Genomic DNA, 23,159 nt, shown 5'->3' on the forward strand with positions numbered 1-23,159 from the left:
CGCCGAGGTCGACTTTACCTTTCATCCTTTCGGGGTCGATTAAATAAGTACCAGTTACGCACTGGGGTCGATGTAATCGACTTAATCCGTTTGTCTGTCCTTGTTTGTCCTCTCTGTGTTTAGCCCCTTGTGGGTAGTAAAAAAATAGATATTTCGTCTGCCGCTACGTTCTGAGTTCGAATTCCGCCGAGGTCGACTTTACCTTTCATCCTTTCGGGGTCGATTAAATAAGTACCAGTTACGCACTGGGGTCGATGTATCGACTTAATCCGTTTGTCTGTCCTTGTTTGTCCTCTCTGTGTTTAGCCCCTTGTGGGTAGTAAAGAAATAGATATTTCGTCTGCCGCTACGTTCTGAGTTCGAATTCCGCCGAGGTCGACTTTACCTTTCATCCTTTCGGGGTCGATTAAATAAGTACCAGTTACGCACTGGGGTCGATGTAATCGACTTAATCCGTTTGTCTGTCCTTGTTTGTCCTCTCTGTGTTTAGCCCCTTGTGGGTAGTAAAGAAATAGATATTTCGTCTGCCGCTACGTTCTGAGTTCGAATTCCGCCGAGTCGACTTTACCTTTCATCCTTTCGGGGTCGATTAAATAAGTACCATTTACGCACTGGGGTCGATGTAATCGACTTAATCCGTTTGTCTGTCCTTGTTTGTCCTCTCTGTGTTTAGCCCCTTGTGGGTAGTAAAGAAATAGATATTTCGTCTGCCGCTACGTTCTGAGTTCGAATTCCGCCGAGGTCGACTTTACCTTTCATCCTTTCGGGGTCGATTAAATAAGTACCAGTTACGCACTGGGGTCGATGTAATCGACTTAATCCGTTTGTCTGTCCTTGTTTGTCCTCTCTGTGTTTAGCCCCTGTGGGTAGTAAGAAATAGATATTTCGTCTGCCGCTACGTTCTGAGTTCGAATTCCGCCGAGGTCGACTTTACCTTTCATCCTTTCGGGGTCGATTAAATAAGTACCAGTTACGCACTGGGGTCGATGTAATCGACTTAATCCGTTTGTCTGTCCTTGTTTGTCCTCTCTGTGTTTAGCCCCTTGTGGGTAGTAAAGAAATAGATATTTCGTCTGCCGCTACGTTCTGAGTTCGAATTCCGCCGAGGTCGACTTTACCTTTCATCCTTTCGGGGTCGATTAAATAAGTACCAGTTACGCACTGGGGTCGATGTAATCGACTTAATCCGTTTGTCTGTCCTTGTTTGTCCTCTCTGTGTTTAGCCCCTTGTGGGTAGTAAAGAAATAGATATTTCGTCTGCCGCTACGTTCTGAGTTCGAATTCCGCCGAGGTCGACTTTACCTTTCATCCTTTCGGGGTCGATTAAATAAGTACCAGTTACGCACTGGGGTCGATGTAATCGACTTAATCCGTTTGTCTGTCCTTGTTTGTTCCCTCTGTGTTTAGCCCCTTGTGGGCAATAAAAAAAAATTAATATAATAGTACAGTACATGAGGAAAATAATGTTAATCTAAATATATAGGTCGAATTCTCACATAGCTGAATGGATGCGAAAAGAATGAGTTTGAATACTCATCCTATATCTTACAGTTTCGCTCTACCCTAAACGATGGGACGACCACAAAACGCAAACATATCAATATATGGAGGGAAAATAACTCTGATATAAATCAAATGTCGCTCCGAAGACAACAGTTAATATAAAATTATATTCTCCAAATCAAAAATAGTCAAAAATAAATAAATAAGAAAAAATGATGTTACATTGGACAACACTGGCCTAGATAGGTTGCTTGAAATAAAGTCGGAATAATCATGGTAGGAACGCCTTTGTCTCTTGATATGCTTAGTTAGAGCAGATGTAGAGGTAAACAGCAGCAAGGATAAAGGTCACATTGAAATAATGTAGTCCGTATTGCGCTAGTATTATTTCATTGCAAAAGGTGGAAAGCTGGCAAAACCGTTAGCACGCCGGACAAAATACTTAGCAGCATTTCGTCCGTTCTCATGTTCTGAGTTCAAAGGTCGACTTTGCCTTTGATCCTTTCGCTGTCGATAAAGCAAGTACCAGTGAAACGCTGGGGTCGATGTAGTCGATTAGTTCCCTCCCACCAAAATTTCAGGAATTTGTGCCATTGGTAGAAAGGATTATTTCAATGAAATCTGTTTACTGTTTCTAGAACGCCGAACAACTAAATAAACGCTATCACATTGAATATGGCTCCGGTTTCTGAGGATTGAGGGTCAATATATTACATCACTAAAAGTACGAAAGTAGCGTTAGATTGGTACTGTTCGAGTCACGAGCACAATAGCGACAACCACAGCCAGAGTGGAGGCGCAATGGCCCAGTGGTTAGAGCAGCGGACTCGCGGTCGCAAGAACGCGGTTTCGATTCTCAGACCGGGCATTATGAGTGTTTATTGAGCAAAAACCACCCAAGCTCTACGAGGCTCCGGCGGGGGTGGGGGTGAACCCCGCTGTACTTTTTCACCACAACTTTCTCTCACTCTTTCTTCCTACTTCTGTCACAAAGCAGGAACCATGGTGTAACCCACTATGGTGTGGTAAACTTTCAGACCCTCGTCTTGATTGCGAATCCTCTGTACCCCAGGATGGTTCAGCTCTCCACCCGTTAAAAAAGGCCACCGTTTACGGAATGAGGATAACAACGTAGCTTTCGCACCCGTGCAACCGCCAGTCTGTCGCGTGTGGTGGGTGGATCTTCAGGTTGCCACACGCACTCTTAGTAGCTTAGAGTAGGCTCAAATTAGAGATTATTCTTTGTGGCTAATGGCGTGAGTCCTGATTGGAAGAAGAAGAAGAAGGAAGACCACAGCCAGGACGACAACTGTCACGACGATGACGATGATGATGATGGCGGCGGCGGCGACGACGATGACGACGATATTTAAGCCACCTGTAATCGTATGTCAAAAGTATCAAGTGGATGGCCGAAGATTATAGAAATACTTTCAAACATTTGCTGATGATGAAAGAAAATCCTTGTTCATCAATCTACCACTCTGGCTCTAACCAATCTCCTCTCCTTTTTCTTTTACCTCTTTATTTCATTTGTCTTTGTCTTTCTATTTATCTATCTGTTCCATTCTACATGTCTGTCTGTAAGTCAAACTATCTCTTTCTCTGACTGTCTATTTATTACTCTCTTTGTCTTTCTCTATCTCTCTCTCTAACTAGCTAGCTGTCTATCTATCTGTGAGGCACGCTTTCCCGCAGCTCGTCTCATGACCGCTGCAGTCGTGGATCAAAAAGAGGCCGAGGAAGGGCGAATGGCACCGCGATGTCGCTTTGCTCTCAAGCAACTCTGCCGTCCTGGGTCGACCTTAAGTGACTTCAACACAACCAAAGCATTCTATAGAGGTTTAGTGGGAGGGAGGGGTACTACGACGAGCTCGGGGCGAACCTGGACGTCGACGAGGAGTACCTGACCCGCCTGTCCGGGACGACTTTCGGGCCAGGGCCCATGGACAACTTCCAGAGATCCCTGGCCTGGCAGTGCTACCGAGAAGCGCTACCCGTTCGGGATAAGCTCTACAGACAACGGCTCGAGAAACACGGGCCCGACCTGCCCGAGATGCGGTCAGAGCGACGAAACCGTTCTGCACGCACTCGTTCATTTCCAAACATTTCCGACCTGTGGGCCTTGGTGTCGAACACTGCTGTCACGTGTGGGACGAGTCGGTTTATCAGGCTGAGTCTATCGTCAATATTGTCACGCCCTCCTTCCTTCAAACGGGAAGGAAGAGCTATTTTCATCATCCTTGTGGCTATGGCGAAAGAATGTATCTGGTGGACGCGTCTGAAAGGATTGGAGACAAACACTTTCCTCTCTGGTCATCTCTCATCAACTTCTTCAAGTACCACTTGAAAAGGAAAGTGAGAGTAGAGGAGGCAGTTTTGTCTAGCGAATGTTTTAAAAAAAGATGGGGAATGTAGCAAGAATGTGCACGTTTAATGACGAAGCCACCTGAGGCATAGTTCCCTATGAACCAGAAATCGAAAACAGAGAGTTCTTTGCAAAAAAAAAAAAAAAAAAAAAAAGAAATATAAAATGTGACTTCATTGACCGAGGTTACCGTGGCTTTTCCGCAGGCTTTTCTTTCCACGGGTAAACCTCACCTGTCCTCCCCTTTTACACTTCATATTGGACATTCTGTGATAACGATCCTATTGATCATTTTTTTTCCTCTCTCCCCCCCTTTATTTTTTTTTTTTTTTTTTTTAACCCCCCTTATTTTTGTCCTCTTTCTCTCCTTTACGATCCCTTTGGAATCGAACCTCCCCCTTCCTTTTTTTTTTTTTTTTTTTTTAATAATACCTTTCAAAAGAAAAGCTCTACCTTGTATTTGTTCTGTCTGTGTGCAGCCCTGTGTGGCTAATAAAGAAACATATCTATCTATCTATCTATCTATCTACTATCTATCTATCTATCTTTCTACCTATCTACTATCTATCTATCTATCTATCTATCTATCTATCTATCTATCTATCTGTCTGTCTATCTATCTATCTATCGCTATCTATCTATCTATCTGTCTATCTTTTTTCTTTTTTCTTTCTTTTTTTACGATCCCTTATGATCGAACTCCCCCCCGCCCCAAGTTCTACGTTGTAATTTGTCCCCTCTGTGTTCAGCCCTGTGTGGTCAATAAAGAAACATATATGTTTATCTATCTGTCTATCTGTCGGCCAGTCTAATCTTTATTTTTGCTTTCTTTTTTCTTTATCTGTCTTTCTCCCTCTCTCTTGCTTCTTTCTATCTGTCTTTCTCACTGTTTACCTATCTATCACTCAGTATATTAAGCTATCAATCTGTCTATCTGCATATCTGTATCTAGCTGTCTGTCTGTCTATTTAAGCCGTCTCTAAAATCTCTGGCTATTTATCGTTCTATGCATTCTATCAGTTTATTTGTCTTTCTATCAACCTATCTGTATCTATCTATCTGTCTAAGTATGTATGTATGTATGTATGTATGTATGTATGTATGTATGTATCTATCTATCTATCTATCTATCTATCTGTCTGTCTGTCTATCTATCTGCCTATCTCTCCATCCATCTATCTAGCTAGCTATCTGCTTATCTATCCATCTATCTAGCTAGCTATCTGCTTATCTATCCATCTATCTATCTATCTATCTATCTATCTATCTATATATATATATTTATTTATTTTTCTCTCTGTCTCCCTATCTCTGTCCTTATCTGCCAATACAAAAGATTATGGAACGCTTTAAATGATGACCAGCAAGCAAGCCAACAATCCAACAAGCTAATAATCCAGCCAATAAGCCAGTCCGCCAAAGAAATAGTAACGGTAATGTGATTCAGGTGAATCATGAATATCTCTGTGAGCCACAAATGCTTCTTAATATCTGATACTTCAACTCAGAATTTAGTGGCTTTAATTGATAATTAAAACACAGCGTCGCTCGTTTTGTAAAGGATCGGCCGGTAGTTTTTTATATAAGGAAGACAACAACAACATTACAATAATAAGAATAATAATAATAATAATAATAATAATAATAATAATAATAATAATAATAATAATGATAATGATAATAATAATAATAATGATGATGATGATGATAATAACAATAATAATAATACATGTGGACGAAACAAGTTTGCTCATATTTATCTGAATTCCAGCAGACTGCGACACTTTTCTTAAAATATTCGTAAAAGCTGTGCAGATATAAAGGACCTAGGAATAGAGATGATTATTGCTGCTGTTACAGTTGTTATTGTTGTTGTTGTTGTTGTTGTTGCTGTTGTTGTCGTTGTTGTTGTTGTTGTTGCAGTCAATGCTGTTATAGCTATTACTGACCATTACTACGACGGTGATACTGCGTAGGCTTTGAGTGCGAGTGGTAGTAGTGTTTTTGACTACACCTCAATTTAGAGCACAGTTTAAGCTATCTTTTCGTGGAAGAAGGTTTATCTTCCTATAACCTGTGTTAATTCTGTAACCCTTTAAAATGGAAGATAAGAAAGTTCATTTTCGGCACTTGATGCTTTGGGAACCAGACAAAAATTGCTGCGGCTCGGCTGGGATTTGATACCCCATCCTCCATATTCACCAGATATTGCTCCTTCGGATTTCCACTTGTTCAGGTCTCTTCAGAATAGTCTTAATGGTAAAAATTTTAATTCCTTGGATGACGTAAAAAGATACCTTGATGAATTCTTTGCCATGAAACTACCTCAATTCTGGGAAGAGGGCATATTCAAGTTAAAGGAAAGATGGAGACGCATTGTGCAACAAAATGTTTCATATTTGGTTGATTAAAAATGTAATGGCAAATATTTATTGACCTTTTCTTTCCTTTAAAAATCGGCACAGACTTTCCAGACAACCCAATATAACCCACCTGATTATGAGCCATGTCTCATGCGGCCCGCTTCGCTCAAAATGGTTCCCTGTGTGTTGCTTTAATGATTCTAACAGGTCGCCGCCTCAGTCCAGCTAAATGTAAATAACACAAGAGGTTTTGTTCGATGCTCCGTTGATTCGGAGGGCTAATATTCTGTTGAAGACTTAATGGAAAAGTCAACCTTGATGGGGACCTGTCTTTGCAGAACGCAAAGAAACAATGAAGACACTAGTGATGAGAAGACGAAGAATGAATAAAGAAAGACAAAGAGAAAGGAAGAAGAAAAGAAAGAAGGAAAGAAGGAACGAAAAAAGAAAGAACAAACAGAAAACAACAAAGATAAAGATAAACAAGATTAGTGTCATTTAAGTGGAAAGAGACAGGAGAATTCTTTGTGTGTGTGTGTGTGTGTGTGTGTGTGTGTGTGTGTGTCTGTGTGTCTGTGTGTCTGTGTGTCTGTCTATCTGTCTATTTGTCGCTCTCCTTTCTATATATATATGCATGTGTATGTGTATGCGTGTATGTATGTATTATATACATACATACATACAGACAGATTATTCAGACATACATACAATAATATACACACACATGCAACTATGCGTATGTATGTATGTATGTATGTATGTATGTATGTATGTATGTACGCATGTATGTATGTATGTATATATTATGTATGTATGTATTTGTGTGTGTGTGTATGTATGTGTGTATGTGTGTGTGTATGTATGTATGTATGTATGTGTGTATGTATGTATGTATGTATGTATTCATGTATGTATGTATGTATGTGTATGTATGTATGTATGTATGCATGTATGTATGTATGTGTGTATGTATGTATGTATGTATGTATGTATCTTTCTTTCTATATCTCTCTTCCTCCGCTTGCCACATTTTATCTCCTTTATGATATTTCCCACCCCTCTCCCTTTCCGCTTTCTCTCTCTCCCTCTCTCTCTTTCTTTCGCTCTTTCTATATATTTTTCTCTCTCTCTCTCTCTCTCACTCTCTCTTTCTCTATCTCCCTTTCTCTCTCTCTTTCTTTCTCTCTTTCTCTCTTTTTCTCTCTCTCTCTTTCTCTCTCTTACTCACTCTCTCTTTCTCTCTCTCTCTCTCTCTCCCCCTCTTATTGTCCTTCTTACTCTCTTACACATATGTATGTATACACACACACACCGGCACCATCAACACCGCCGCCGTCACCATTTGCACCGCCGCCACCACCATTTGCACCGCCGCCGCCGCCGCCACCATCAGCACCACTACCGCTGCCGCCACCCACCCACCACCACCACCAAAACCACTACCAGTACCACCACCTCCCCACCGCCGCCGCCGCAACCGCTAGCACCAGCACCATCACCACCACGTCACCACCGACACCAGCACCACTAGCACCACCTCCGCCGCCGCCACCGCCGCCATCACCCCCAGCACCAGCAACGCCGCCACTACCAGCAGCACCAGCACCGTTACCACCGTTTCGAAAGAACAAATTTGATTGATTGTATCATCAGGACATCGTTCACTTCTGAAATTGTTTCCTGATTACATGGGTTGATTGGGTTAAGCGTGTTTCAAGATACGGAGTGTGAGAGTGATGTGAGGGCTAGTTTATCATTCCTCAGCTGAAGGAACATTTCGGGAAAGAGAAAATAAGGAAAAATAATGTAAAAAAGAAAGGAGAAAAGAAAAAAGATTAACAAATTAAGTAAGAAAATAACTAATATTTTAGATGACTTTCGAATTCATTTTTTGGTACTTTGCGTCGGATTCGAACATGGAGATGCGAATCGTTGTGTGACATCAGCCAACGGAATCCGGACTAATGAATCTAACAAAAGCCGAAACTCTTGCTTACTATCTCGACGAATAAACCATTTGTTAACCTTAGTGCTGAAATGAACTTTCTTATCTTCCATTTTAAAGGGTTACAGAATTAACGCAGATTATAGGAACATAAATCTTCTTCCACGGAAAGATAGCTTAAACTGTGCTCTTAATGGAGGTGTAGTCAAATCCTATTTTATGGACTCAACCATGTTCTAAAATAAGTCGAAATCTAAGCTACTATAAATCGGCACGAACTTTCCGAACAACCCATTAGGAATTTTGAACGAAGTGCCTATAAAACTAGTTTTTAAACATCGAATGGCTACAGGGATCTACCAGAATAAAATAGTAATGAAAGGGGTCTATAGGTTGATAACCGCTGATTTAGGGTGTTCCACTTGGTATTTGTAGCTTCGTGTAGAGCAGTTTGTGACCTCTTGTCGGTACTAAGATCTCTGTAGAGTCTAGTTCTATTCATGTAGTAGGCATGATCTACCCACCCCAGGTGACGTTTGATGACAATAACCTCAGCAAGAAAACTTCAGCAAAGCTGCGTGGAAGCGGTGTTAGACTTGGCATGCAGACCACCATATTACTTGCTTGATATTGCGTTTTTATTCTCTTCTTTCTTTTTATTTTGACATGCACATTTCGTGTTCATTCCTCTTTTTCCGATTCCTACTCAAAGCTGTTTACAGATCACAGTCATCTCTCGTGGGGAGCGCTTCGCGCTTCGATGTTTGTGAAATAATATTAGCTTTGGTCTGCTCGAGGACTGCAACGTTGTTGACATTATGCTTGGGCAGTAAAACATTCTCCAATTTGGTTTGGGATACAAGGTGGGTCTGAGTAGCAATTTATCATATACTTTCTCTCCAGACGAAATCCTAATTCTTCAATTTTACGATCAGTGGTTCCCATCCACTTTTTTTTTTACCTATGGACCTCTTTGATTCTTACTTTCCTCTTAATACCTAATAAACATAGGATGTTTTTAAAATATTCATTATATTTTTATAATTAAATGCTATTATATTTTCACTAGCTTAACACAACGTTTCGAAATTTCCCCAAGACACCTGAAGAAGGCTGGAGGGTATATCAGCCGAAACGTTCTGTTAACAACAAACAAGATGAGGACAAATATCCGTCGAATGTAAATAATGTAAATAATGTACTTAATTCCTCATCTCTTAAATATAGAACTGAACCAAAAATATGTCTCTAAAAAAAGTAATAAAAAGGTAAAATGACGAAAATGAGAAGGTTCAGAAAATATGAACCCTTAAAAAAAATTTACTGGTAAAAAAATTACAAGTGTTGATTTAAGCAGACTACAACTTCGCATGTTACGATGGAAACAGGCTCTAATGGGTCTGTGTCTTTCGATTGGCTAAAATTACACAAAATTTGCGAATTTTAAAAGCTATTAACGTTTTATTTATTAATTTATGGCAAAAATGAATTTCGTTTTCATAATTAGCATACAAAACTAAATCAGTACACCAAATTGGAAAATAATTGGAACAGATTAAAAAAAAAAAAAAAATTGTGACAGCAACAGAAAAGATTCAGAAAGGGGAGATAGCAAGAAAGGAAGAAAGAAAGAAATGTTAAGAAAAAGGTTTAAAAAAATAAAACAAGAGAAAATTAAACGAAAATAGGTCGAGAAAGAAAACGGGGGGGCGGGGGGCAAGAAAAGAATCAAAACGGAAAAAAATAACAACAGAAAGACAAGTAAATGAAAATGTGAGAAAGGATAGTAAAGAAAGAAAGAAAGAAAGAAAGAAAGAAAGAAAGAAAGAAAGAAAGAAAGAAAAGAAAGGAAAGAAAAAAGAAAGAAAGAAAGAAAGAAAGAAAGAAAGAAAGGAGGAAATAAGAGTGAGAGAATACAAGAAAACAAACTTCCTTAAAAAACAACAAAAGATCGATATGACAGAAAAAACAAAAAAGAAAAGGAAGATTGATGATGTGATTAGATGATAACAGTAAGGTATGGTTCGATACTGAAATTGTTTTCGGTAATTAGGCATTTTTTTTTTATCTCCTCGCAATTCTGTGAGGATCAATTTTGATTGGTTAGATCGACGTTGTTTTCTATTGACAGCTTAAACTCTTTCCGATAGGTTTTGGTTGATTAGAAGATTTTCTTTGATTGCTGTTGTTGTTCGTTTCTCTCTCTCTCTCTCTCTCTCCTCTCTCTCTCTCTCTCTTTCTCTCTCTTTCTCTCGCTCTCATTCTTTCTCTCTCTCTCTCTGCTGTGATACGAAGAGGAAGACAATTCTAACAAGAATAATAATAATAATTTCTAAAATAGATAGAAGGTCAAATTGGCTGAGTTTGAACTCACAGCGTAGATTAAATTTTCAGTCCAACTGTTTAGTACAAGTTCTTTGGTTTACTGCAAGGGTTTCTCATTTAGTCCAGTGGCCTCTCCTTTAGTACAAGTCGCTCTCGTTTAATACACAATCTCGTTTAGTCCATGGGTCTCTCGTTAAGTACATGATTATATCTTCCGTTTTGCGTTTATTGGCAGGCCTTCTTGTTTAGTATAAGGTCCTCTCATTTAGCATTTAGCTTCATTATCTGCGCTCGCATTTAGTGGAAAGTCCCCTGGTTTGGTGTAAGGTTCTCTTATTTAATGCAAAGTCCCCTCGTTTAGTACTGTGCTCTCTCTCTCGTTTAGTGATAGATCCTCCGGTCTAGTTCTAGGGGCTTTAGTTTAGTACGTGGACTTCTAGTTTAGTATATAGTTTTATCTCCTGTCCTATCGTTTAGTGCGAGGTTGTCTCGTTTAGTACTAGGCTTAGGTTTCCTAACTTAGTACAAAGTCCTTTTCTTTAGAATGAAACTCACTTTCTTAGTACTATCCTCTATCCTAGAATTTAGTCCAAGTTGGGATTCACATGGTCCCTGGGGGTCCATATAAGATTTAATTATTAAAATTTATGAGCAATAAATTGGTTACAGTTCTATTATAAACAAAACAGTTTTAAAAAATGTTATACCTTTATAATAACTAATTATAAAAATAACATAGGATGTTTTAAATATTCTTTTCTGTTATAGGCACAAGGCCCGAGATTTTTGGAGAAGGGGCCAGTCGATTAGATCGAGCCCAGTACGGGACTGGTACTTAATTTCGACCTCGAAAGGCAAAGTAAAGACAGACAAAATACCTATTTCTTTACTACCCACAAGGGGATAAACACAGAGAGGACAAACAAGGACAGACAAACGGATTAAGTCGATTATATCGACCCCTGTGCGTAACTGGTACTTATTTGATCGACACCGAAAGGATGAAAGGCAAAGTCGACCTCGGCGGAATTTGAACTCAGAGCGTAACGGCAGACGAAATACCGCTAGGCATTTCGCCCGGTGTGCTAACGTCTCTGCCAGCTCGCCGCCTTTCTCTGCATGTTAGTTGAACATCTCTGTGGCAAGTGGAGAATTTTAAGTATCTCGGAGCCGCATTCGGGAGTAATGGGAAGCAGGAGGTTGAATTGGATGCTAGGTATGCAAATGCAGACACAGTAATTCGCCAGTTCCAGCGTTCGATCCTCAGAAGAGGAGAGGTTGGTAAAAATATCCCAACTCATTCTCTTTCATTCGGTGTACGAGCTTATCCTCACCTATGGTCGTGAATTTTGGGTAATGATCAAAATTGTAAAGTTTCAAATACAAGTCATCGAAATGGGTTTCCTCCGAACGGGGGATCAGGAAATACCTCCATGTTGAACCGCTACGTTTCCGGATTTAGTGGGCTCATAGCTACGTTACTACGGAAATGTGACTAGACTGTAACAGGAAAGACGGATCTTTTCCTTTTGAACGGCAGACAATTTCTAGTTAACTAACCATTTCAAAACTTCGTATACTGGTAGAATGTGTCAAAATAAAACATTTTTTTCTCTTGGCTTTCTTGAAAAAATTGTAGTTTGTTTAACGTAGTTTAATTTTTCGAATTTTAACCAATCCTACTCTCTCTTTTGAACTAAAATCATTTGCTGCGTCTAAAACTGAGACAACATCCTGTAACTAACCCTAAACCTCCCCCCTAACCCTAACCCTAACCCTAAATTTTTTTTCTTAATTGTTGAATTAATTTAATTGTTACGCGTGTAAAAACAACTAAAGCAATGGAATTAAATTAATTTAACAATTAAGAAAAAAAATAGGGTTAGGATGTTTAGGGGGGATGTTTAGGGTTAGTTACAGGATGTTGTCTCAGTTTTAGACACAGCAAATGATTTTAGTTGAAGTGGGGTAATCGATTGGTTAAAATTGCCGAAATGCTCGGATTTCCAGACGAAATATCTTACAAACTATAGAATTTTCCTAATAAAACCAAGAGAAAATGATGTTTTATAGACACATCCTGAAAGACTCACATGACGAATTCTTCAATCGAAACACCCTGCATGGGACCTGGGGATAAACCAAGAAGGACGAATAAATCATAGTCTCAGTGGGTCATTCTGTGGAAACCAGCCGGAAAGTGGAATGAGGGGTGCTTTTGACAGGACCCTGTGGAAGAGGTGTCCGAGGACTCTATCCCTATCCACAGCCCTTCCAGGAATAGTGGTTAGAATAAATGGAGGGATTCAGTCAGAACATGGCTCGATCTAGAGTTTTGCTGTTATTTCAAGCGATTCGAATGACCACGTAGAACCACATATTGTGGAAGTGGAAGCACTCCGTCGGTAACGACGATGAGGGTTCCGGTTGATCCGATCAACGGAAAAGCCTGCTCGTGAAATTAACGTGTAAGTGGCTGAGCACTCCACAGACACGTGTACCCTTAACGTAGTTCTCGGGGATATTCAGCGTGACACAGAGAGTGACAAGGCCGGCCCTTTCAAATACAGGTACATCAGAAACAGGAAGTAAGAGTGAGAAAAAGTTGTGGTGAAAGAGTACAGTAGGGATCACCACCATCCCTACCGGAGCCTCGTGGAGCTTTAGGTGTTTTCGCTCAATAAACACTCACAACGCCCGGTCTGGGAATCGAAACCGCGATCCTATGACCGCGAGTCCGCTGCCCTAACCACTGGGCCTTTGCGCCTCCACAGAACCACATATTATATTCGTTACTAGCCGAAGCTCATAGGAAAAGTTATTTAACTAATACAAATACGATTGATAACATTAAATCCATAAACAGCAATTATAAGGTATCAATATCTCTATGTTATAAATGGTATAACAAACAACGCTGCGACAATGGACCCGCAACTCGATAAACAACATAATTGGCATCAGAATGACTATATTAAATTTCGTTTCTGGTGGCCATTGTTGAAGTCGCCGTCGTTGAAGTTGCCGCCATCGCCACCGCCAGCGCTGCTACCAGCGCCGCCAGATTCCAATACCCCCCCCCCGCCGCCGCCCCTCGTAGTCGTTGTGGTTGCTGTTGTTGTTGTTTTTGTTATATAGTTGGGGTTAGTGTTGGATTCGTTCTTCGCCTTGTTTATAAATTTTTGGTTTTGGATTTTAATTTCTGAAAACATGGCGTCTTTATCTGTATTACTGATTATTTTTTTTTTATTTATTTATTTCTTTATTCATTTGTTTGTTCTATGTTTTGTGTATCTCTCTATATATAAACGGCAGTTTGTCTGTGTGTGTTTCTGTGTGTCTGTTTGGTTGTACCCTCACCCTGACCACGGCTTTCAACCGATTCTGATGAAACTTGACACACACATAGCCCAATGTCATAATTCAAAACTAACGCAGCGAAAATTTTGAAAAGTTCCCCCAGTTCTGAAAAAGATCGATAAATTCGACATGGGGTCGACTATCAGAAACACAAACCACAGTCGCAACTCGACCTTTTTAACTATCAAAAAAAACTTTACCATCATTTTTTTCCCCATTTTTTTGCTATTTTTTGGCTATAAGTCTCTAAAAATGCTTTATAGTTATTTCCCTTACAAACCCGAGCAACGCCGGGCGATACTGCTAGTCTGAGTATAAATTAATGTTCCCACATTATTTTTTTCTCCTTTGCTTCTTTGCTTTCTCTCTCTCTCTCTCCCCCTCTCTCACACTCTCTCTCTTTCGAAGAGTGGAGGGACATATTTGCGTGGATGCGTGCGTAGGTGTGTTCATACATGCATCATTTTGTTTGTGTTTTGGAATTGTGTGTTTGTATTCTTGTATATATGTTTACGAATATATATGTGTATTATACAAGTTTATGTATTTACCTATATTTAAGCGTGTACATACACACATACCCTGACGCACACGCATGTACTGTTTTGAATTTACAGGAATATGCACATATATACACAAACTCACATACACATAGATGTATCTGTGTAAGAGTAAGCTAGCGAGAGAGAGAGAGAGACGACAGACAGACAGAGAGAAACAGAGACAAGGAAATACAGGATGTATAAAAATATATAGAAAGAGTGAGAAGAGATGTAATTAAACATCTATACAATTATGAATTAAATGCAATTAAATTAAGTACATTCATCTTCGAATGTATTTCATTTAATATATTCTCTCCTTTTAGGCAGCGAGCTGGTAGAATGCTAAGTAGTATTTCATCCGTATTTGCGTCCTGAGTTCAAATGCTGCCGAGGTCGACTTTGCCTTCCATACTTTTTTTTTTTTTTTGGTAGGGGGCGGGGTCGATAAAATAAGTACCAGTTGAACACTAGGGTCAATGTAATCGATTTTTCTCACACTCCCCGCACTGAAAATCGCTGACCTTATGCCAAAATTTGAAAGCAATGTATTCACCGTATTTTGTAATTCGTATCCAACACTTCCACCAGCATCCTAGACCTCTCTGCTTCAATTATCAACTCCAGATTTTCCGCATCCGTCTTTGATAAACCTATTCACTTTCTCTCATAGGACGGTTGCTACAGCACCGGATGAATACGTTGCGACATTTATTTTGTGCTCAAATCCTGACGAGGTTATGACTTTTTGATTAATTAATTAATTAATTAATTAATTCAATCATTTATTTATTTACTTTTTACTTGTTTCAGTCATTTTACTGTGGTCATGCTGGTGCACCACCTTTAGTCGGTACAAATCTAATATTGGTTGGTACAAGTCTAATATTGGTTGGTACAAATCTAATATTGGTCGGTACAAATCTAATATTGGTTGATACAAACCTAATATTGGTCAGTACAAATCTAATATTGGTTGGTACAAGTCTACACAAATCTAAAATTTGTCAGAAAACAATATTTATCTACATTGACATTTCGATCGAGATAAATTCGCAGCAAACACACTAACAAAAAAAAAAGCACAGTTCCAAGATTTTTTATTTTTGGCAATCAATAAGTTCAAATCCCACCCCTGTCAGGGGAGGGGCGTAGCTCAATGAAGCCAAAGACGGCTGAAAAAACAGTCCTTTTTTTCCAAAGGAAAAATTATAGGATTGCGTTCCTTTTTTTTTTTTTTTGTTCAAAAGAATTTCTTCCTCTCAAGAGGAACAACAGTTCAAATCCCACCCCCGTCAAGGAGAGGGGCGCAGCTCAAATAAAGAGCCTAAAACGGTTGAACACAGTTTTTCTTTATTCAAAAGAAAATTGTAGATTTCCCTTTTTTTTTTCCACAGTTAAAAAATAAATTCCTCGCAATAGGATCAACAGTTCAAATCCTATCCCCATTTGGGGGTGGGGCGCAGTTCAACAATACCTACAAAGGCTAATTCTTTGTAAAATGCACTCCGTTGAAGAATCCAATCGAATAAACAATTGCCAAATGGCTACAGAAATTTCACTGTTCCCCGAAATACCGAGAAATAAAATAATGCAACACAGCCTGCAAACAGGCAACTGTTCACAATAACAATTTTCAACAATAATTTTCAACAACAGTTTGCAATAAATAACAGGGTTTCAACAATAGAAATGACAACTCACAGAGCGCAAAAAAACACGACCGAAGTCTTCAACCGGAAGTAAGCTTCTTTATTTCATGATATTGGCTATGAAAACCGTACATAGAGTGGACAGTACAAGGCGGGGGGAAAAAATAAAACGAATGGAAGGGATGAATTAAATATGATGAAGGATGAAACGAAGCCGTTCGGCTCCACCTCCGAGCGACTTCACTGAACCTGTTAACCCTTTTGTTACCATATTTCTGTTGAGATGCTCTGTGTTTCTTTCAATTAATTCAAATATAAAAAGAATTTAATAAAATAACTTAGTTGCCATTAAGTTAGTGTTAAGAACTTAAATTGTGATTGAAGTTTGGTGGAAGATTTTAATTCAAATCTTATGAAAACAAGACTCGAGAAGGAAACTCAGCAAGGCCCCAGTCAGTTGCAGGGTCAAACTTATGTACATTTGGTAATCATTTACGGCTGAGGATTCTGAAACAACGTGAAATAAGTGCCTTGCTCAAGAGTGCAACGCACTATCGGGTCCGAAAATTGCCGATCTTATGCCAAAATTTGAAAGCAATATATTCACCGTATTTTTAATTCATACCCACCAAATTCATAGATCTACGGAGCCAGAGGCGGTTTCAGCCGGGTTGGTATCGAAAGGGTTAATACAATGTTTTTTTTAAAGTCTAGTTTATAACATTATTATCAGCCACAACTAATTGTCATTCCTCCGAAGGATGTCTTCATTGTGCTTCTTTAAAATATCATAAATGCTTACTTGCTTAGGCTTTGAGCTGGTGTCCAATTTCCTCACCCAGCTCTCATTGTGATGGTTTTCCTCAAAGTCCTTTAATCTTGATATGCATGCTGGGTCTGCCACTACACAACGAAGGTACTCGGGCATTCCTTTTACTCCTGATACGTCCACATTTATAACACTGTCCCACGAGTCTATTTCGTTATACACTTCTTCATTGTCTCCACTGTACATCATAACATATTTTTCCAAGAGCGAGGGTGACGAAATTTGGGGCTCCTGTGTGTTTGTGCTTGTGATTTTGTCAGGTAGGGCATGGAGAGGGCTGTTGTCTGTAGGGAGTGGTTGGAGTAGAGTGGGTTTGAGATGGTGGTCGCCCTTTACAGCGTGTGCTTTTTTCTCTTCCTTCTCTTTTTCCTAGCTGTTTACCATTCATTATTCGTGAGGGCAACACCCTAACCAAACCACTCGGTCATACATACTCGCATGCATACACACACACACACACACACACACACAACGAACAACGTACGTAGTAGTAGATATAAATAAATGCGCCCTTTTAAAACCAAGCTAGGCGCATGGGCCCAGTTTCAATGGCGTATGTGTTTCCCAGCTGGACGGGACGCCAGTCCATCGCAGCGTTACTCATTTTTGCCAGCTGAGTGGACTGAAGCAACGTGAAACGAAGTGATTTACTCAAGAACACAACGCGTCGCTCGGTCCAGGAATCGAAACCACAATCTTACGATCATGATGCTGACACCCTAACCACTAAGCCACGCGCCTCCACGTTAGTAGATACACTACTAATAAAAGTTGCGTTGGTCATGGTTCAAAGGATTTTCATTGTGGGTCAGGTTGTTTAGAACTAGTATGGAATTCAACTTCAATAAGAACAAGAACAATGACAACAACGACGACGATGGCAACAACAACAACAACAACAGCAACAACAACAACAGCAAGGGCAACAACACGCATATTTACCAATTCTCCTTCGCTATATTAATTCTTTGACATTTCAAATTCCCTCTGAAATTTTTAACCACAGTGCAGGAAATACCAACTTTATAAATATACATACATACGATTCATACATACGTGCATACATACATACATACATACATACATACATACATACATACATACATACATACTTATATATGTGTGTATGGGTATATATATATGTGCGTGGGTGTGTGTATATATATATATATACACACACATATATATATATATACACACACATGTATGTATGTATGTATGTATGTATGTATGTATGTATGTATGTACGAATCGTATGAATCTCTCTCTATATATATATATATGTGGGGGGGTGTATATATATATATGTAGAGAGAGACAGAAAGAGAGAGAGAGAGAGAAGAGAGAGAGAGAGAGAGAAGAGAGAGACTCGCTTACATTTACATACGCATATACATAAATACATATATATATACATTAAATATATACATACATAAATACATATATATGTGTATGTGTGTATGCGCGCGCGCCTGTGTGTTTATGTGTGTGTGTGTGTGTGTGAGTGAGTGACTGTAGGAAAAACCTGAGCACAATGTGTTATTAAGATTTTCTATTAAATCCGAATGCACAAGATAGCTGCTGCTGCTGCTACTTCTCAATTCAACACATCGGCCATCTTATTTTGGTTTATTATTGCTGTTCACTATGAAAGCTAAGCAGCTTAATTTTGTGCTAAAAATAATATTCACTGGTACTCTTATTTTCATCACATTGTTACAACTATTCACAATTTTCCTAACAGTGCTTCATGAGAAGAAATTAAGACTGTATTTAAATTATTTCTTGTCTAAACTACTATCACTGCGCTTCTTCTTTACAGAGACGCATGGTTGTTTTCGATCAATAGTATTTATGGAATACACACGATATAAAACGGAGATTTCCATCTGAAAGTTTCTTTTGTCATTGCATAAACCATTCAAAATCGTTAGTCTAGCCTCTCACAAGGACATTTTTGCAAATGGAGACATATCTTTTACTTCTTTTTATGGAGAATATTTAAGACGTGAAGAGAAAGAGTCTTTCTTGATCCCACAGGATCATGAGGCCGGTGCTTATCTGATTTCTCAAGAATGAAGGAACGAGATTATTTTTTCCCTCGGCAAGACTGTGGAAGCGTGTGGTTTAGTGGTTAGGGTGTTGGACTCGGGATCATAAGATTGTGGTTTCGATTCCTGGATCGGGCGACGCGTTGTATTCTTGAGCAAATCACTTGATTTTCCGTTGCTCCAGTCCACTTAGCAGGCAAAAAGGAGTAATCTTGCGACAGACAGGCGTCACATCCAGGTGGGAAATGTATACCCCATGGAAACCGGGAAGCCGGGCTTTATGAATCTGTATGACTCGAGAAGGAAACTCAGCAAGGCCCCAGTCAGTTGCAGGGTCAAACTTATGTACATTTGGTAATCATTTTCGGCTGAGTATTCTGAAACAACGTGAAATAAGTGCCTTGCTCAAGAGTGCAACGCACTATCCGGTCCGAAAATTGCTGACCTTATGCCAAAATTTGAAAGCAATATATTCACCGTATTTTGTAATTCATACCCACCAAATTCATAGATCTCTCTGCTTCAATTATCAACTCCAGATATTCCACACCCGTTATGTTATTTTGTTTTTATTTTTGTCCAGATATGAGTCTTTAGAAAAATTCTGATCGGTCAGATATTTGCGGCCTTACCAAAGCCCATTCGAACATGGGGGAACAGCTCATGCGGCCATTATGAATTTTCTGACGTCATGACAAAATATTCTGATTCCCGGAATTGAATATTCATTTCTTTTAACTTAAAACGCTTCTATGAATGCATTTCATATAGTCTACTAAAAACCTAAAAGATATTTTCAATTTAATTTTTGTACCATTCTTGTTTTATTATCTTAAACTACTATTTTTTATGTGAGACACTGTGAGCGTTGCTTTGTGTCAAAGGTTTCCTTTAGAGTTGTTGCTTGTTCCTTCTCGAACCATGCCTGATTCATAAGGGCCGGTTTTTTCTGGTTTCACTGGCGTATAAGTTCTCCGCCTGGACGGGACGTCGATCCGTCGCTGGTGAGCTGCAAGATGCAGGAGGAAAGAGTGAGAGAAAGTTGTGGTGAAAGAGTCAGCAGAAGTTCGCCAAAACCTTCTACCGGAGCCGCGTGGAGCTTATGGGTTTCGCTCATAAACACACACATTGCCCTGTCTGAGATTCGAATCCGCGATCCCTTTACCGCGAGTCCGCTGCTGTAACCACTAGGCCATGTACCTCCAGAGAAGCTAATTTTAATGATAGACTTAGACTTAGTTTGTCATTAACTCAAGGTCTCAATAGTCCGAAGCTTAATTTAGTTCCCATGACTCTCCCCTCCGAACGGGACGCCAGTTCGTCGAGGGTTTAACATTTCAAAGATTGCTGGAAATCATTTACAGCTGAGTGAAGTGGAGCAACGTGAAATGCAGTGCTTTGTCCAATAACATAAAACCCTACCATGTCAACAAATTGAAACTATGACCTTACGTGTATGACCTTACGTGTATGCAACCCTCTAAACATCAGTCCCACGCGCTACTATGTATCTGAGTAAAAAGAAAAGTCATCAACTCCGTTGGGTGTGAAATAGAGTACGCTTTTACTTTTTTACTGGTTTCTGTCATTTGACTGCGGCCATGCAGGAGCACCGCCTTGAAGGACTTTAGTCGAATAAATCGACCTCAGGACTTATTTTTTTGTAAGCCTAGTATTTATTCTATCTGTCACTTTGGCCCAACCGCTTAATTACTGGGACATAAACACACCAGCATCGGTTATCAAGTGATACTGGAGGTGGTCAAACACAGTCACAAAGAGATACACACATGAACACACACACAATGCATATATATATATATATATATATATATATATATATATATATAAAATAATAGTTATCGCCATACTAATATGGCATTCTTATAAAAATAAGAAAAAAGCTGTCCGCTTATTAGCTCCATGAGGCCATCGCCTTAAGTTAGCTATTTGATACACAAACTGTATCCATATAACCTTCGAACAAGGGAGGTCAGTCGCTCCACACTACTGACCGGCAGCTACAGACGCGTTTCGGGGTATTGCCCCTTTTCAATGCAGCGTAGCCAGCCAGTAGGTGTCGCTTCCGACAATCTCTGTTCGATGGTTTTATTTACCTAGTTTCGGTGGAATACATCCACTTGTTTTCAATAAATAGAATATTAAAATACTAAGTCTCTCTAAACTAGGTAAATAAAACCATCGAACAGAGATTGTCGGAAGCGACACCTACTGGCTGGCTACGCTGCATTGAAAAGGGCAATACCCGAAACGCGTCTGTAGCTGCCGGTCAAGTAGTGTGGAGCGACTGACCTCCCTTGTTCGAAGGTTATATGGATACAGTTTGTGTATCAAATAGCTAACTTAAGGCGATGGCCTCATGGAGCTAATAAGCGGACAGCTATTTTCTTAATTTATAAGAATGCCATATTAGTATGGCGATAACTATTATTTCCGGGAACGCTGGCCGCTGTTCTCTTTTAGAGAGACTTAGTTATTTTAATATTTCTATTATATATATATATATATATATATATAGATATAATATATATATATATATATATAGATACTATATATATATATATATATACACGACGGGCTTCTCTCAGTTTCTGTCAGTCAATTCCACTCACAAGGCTTTGGTCGGCCCGTGGCTATAATAGAAGACACTTGTCCAAGGTGTCACGCAGTGGGGCTGATCACGGAACCATGTAGCTAAGAAGCAAGCTCCTTACCACACAGCCACGCCTGTCTTTCATTATTTTTGCGAGTTTCAGCACGAAAACCGCGGTCATGCTGGAGCACTGTGGTTAGTTTTGTTACACTTTCACTACTTGAAACCTCTTCTATGTGGTATTTAGGGAATGAGGGAGTCTGATGTTTTATAAAGATAAAATGCATTATGTCATTTTGGAGGCTGTGCCTGTTACACAAGGAATTTACTGCGCCTCAAACAGCGCATTGTAAATCATCTCACAGAAAGTAGTGATTCAGTATAGAATTATATGATTTTAAAAAAAGTCCCAGAATGAAATTGACAACGTATTACATTAAAGAATTGAAGTATTGTTTAATTTAAGATTATATTACAAAAGTCCAAAGCAAGAAAATGAAACTACATCCCCAAAACTGCTGAAACGGGTTTTCAGAAACATGGACGAATAAGGGGTTACTCTATAGTCACCTCTTTTCTTAAACCTACTCTGGCCTGAGGTGGCAGTACATGTAAAGAGCCGCAATTATTATTCAATTAGAAGATGGCCCTGTGGTTAAGGCATACAGGACTCGGAAGCGGGCTTGACCCACAGCCGTTCGGCATTTAAACCGGCTATAACCGGCACTCTTTCCTCCTGCATCTTGCAGCTCACCTGCAACAGACCGGCATCCCGTCCAGGTGGGTAACCTATACGCCAAGGAAACCGAGAAACCGGCCCTTATGAGCCAGGGATGGTTCGAGAAGGAACAAACAAAATTAGCTTCTACCTACAATTAGTTTTGCCTGATCCACTGCGTCCCGTGTTAGCTAATTTCTACGTCTGTCTGCGTGTGTTCATGTTTGCCGATATAAAACCAATTTTATGTCAATTGGTGTAACTTAGATTCCCGATAAAGAGTGGTCGATGAAATAAGCACTAGGGTGAAATAAATACTAGAGTAGATAAAATCACCGATCACTAAAACCAAAAAAAATTCAATGATAGAAAGTGCTACAGCTTGGCCACAGTCCATTATGGAATAGAATATATAAGCCACTCGAGAGGAAAGTGTAGTGACTCGTCTCACCTAAAGAATATTAAGATATAAAGTTTGAGATTAAAACGAACAGATTTAATGCAAAATGTAAGCAAATAGCATATTGCTAACCATAAACACATTTTAAAAAAATATTCTTGAATATTAAGTGAAACCAGCTTGCGTTGCACTAAATATAATGACGATGTAGCAAAAAAAAAATTGGTTGAGGGGAAATATATGTAATTGATAGGAATCACCTATTTTACCAAACAGCCAAGTAATAACCGAAAACGTTAGAATACAGAAAGAAAAATCAATAAAAAGATAGCAAGAAAACTCGTATTATAGGTAGTTACTAGAGAAAGATAAGGCAAAAAATATATGAGAATTTACGAAAAAGTATTGAACGAAAAAAGGAAAATATAGTGCCAGCAAATGAAATATGTTTCATAATAAGAAAATAGATTCAGAGTTAGGAAATACTAT

The sequence above is a fragment of the Octopus sinensis genome, linkage group LG11 (genome assembly GCF_006345805.1).
Source record: "Octopus sinensis linkage group LG11, ASM634580v1, whole genome shotgun sequence".
Lineage (NCBI taxonomy): Eukaryota > Metazoa > Mollusca > Cephalopoda > Octopoda > Octopodidae > Octopus > Octopus sinensis.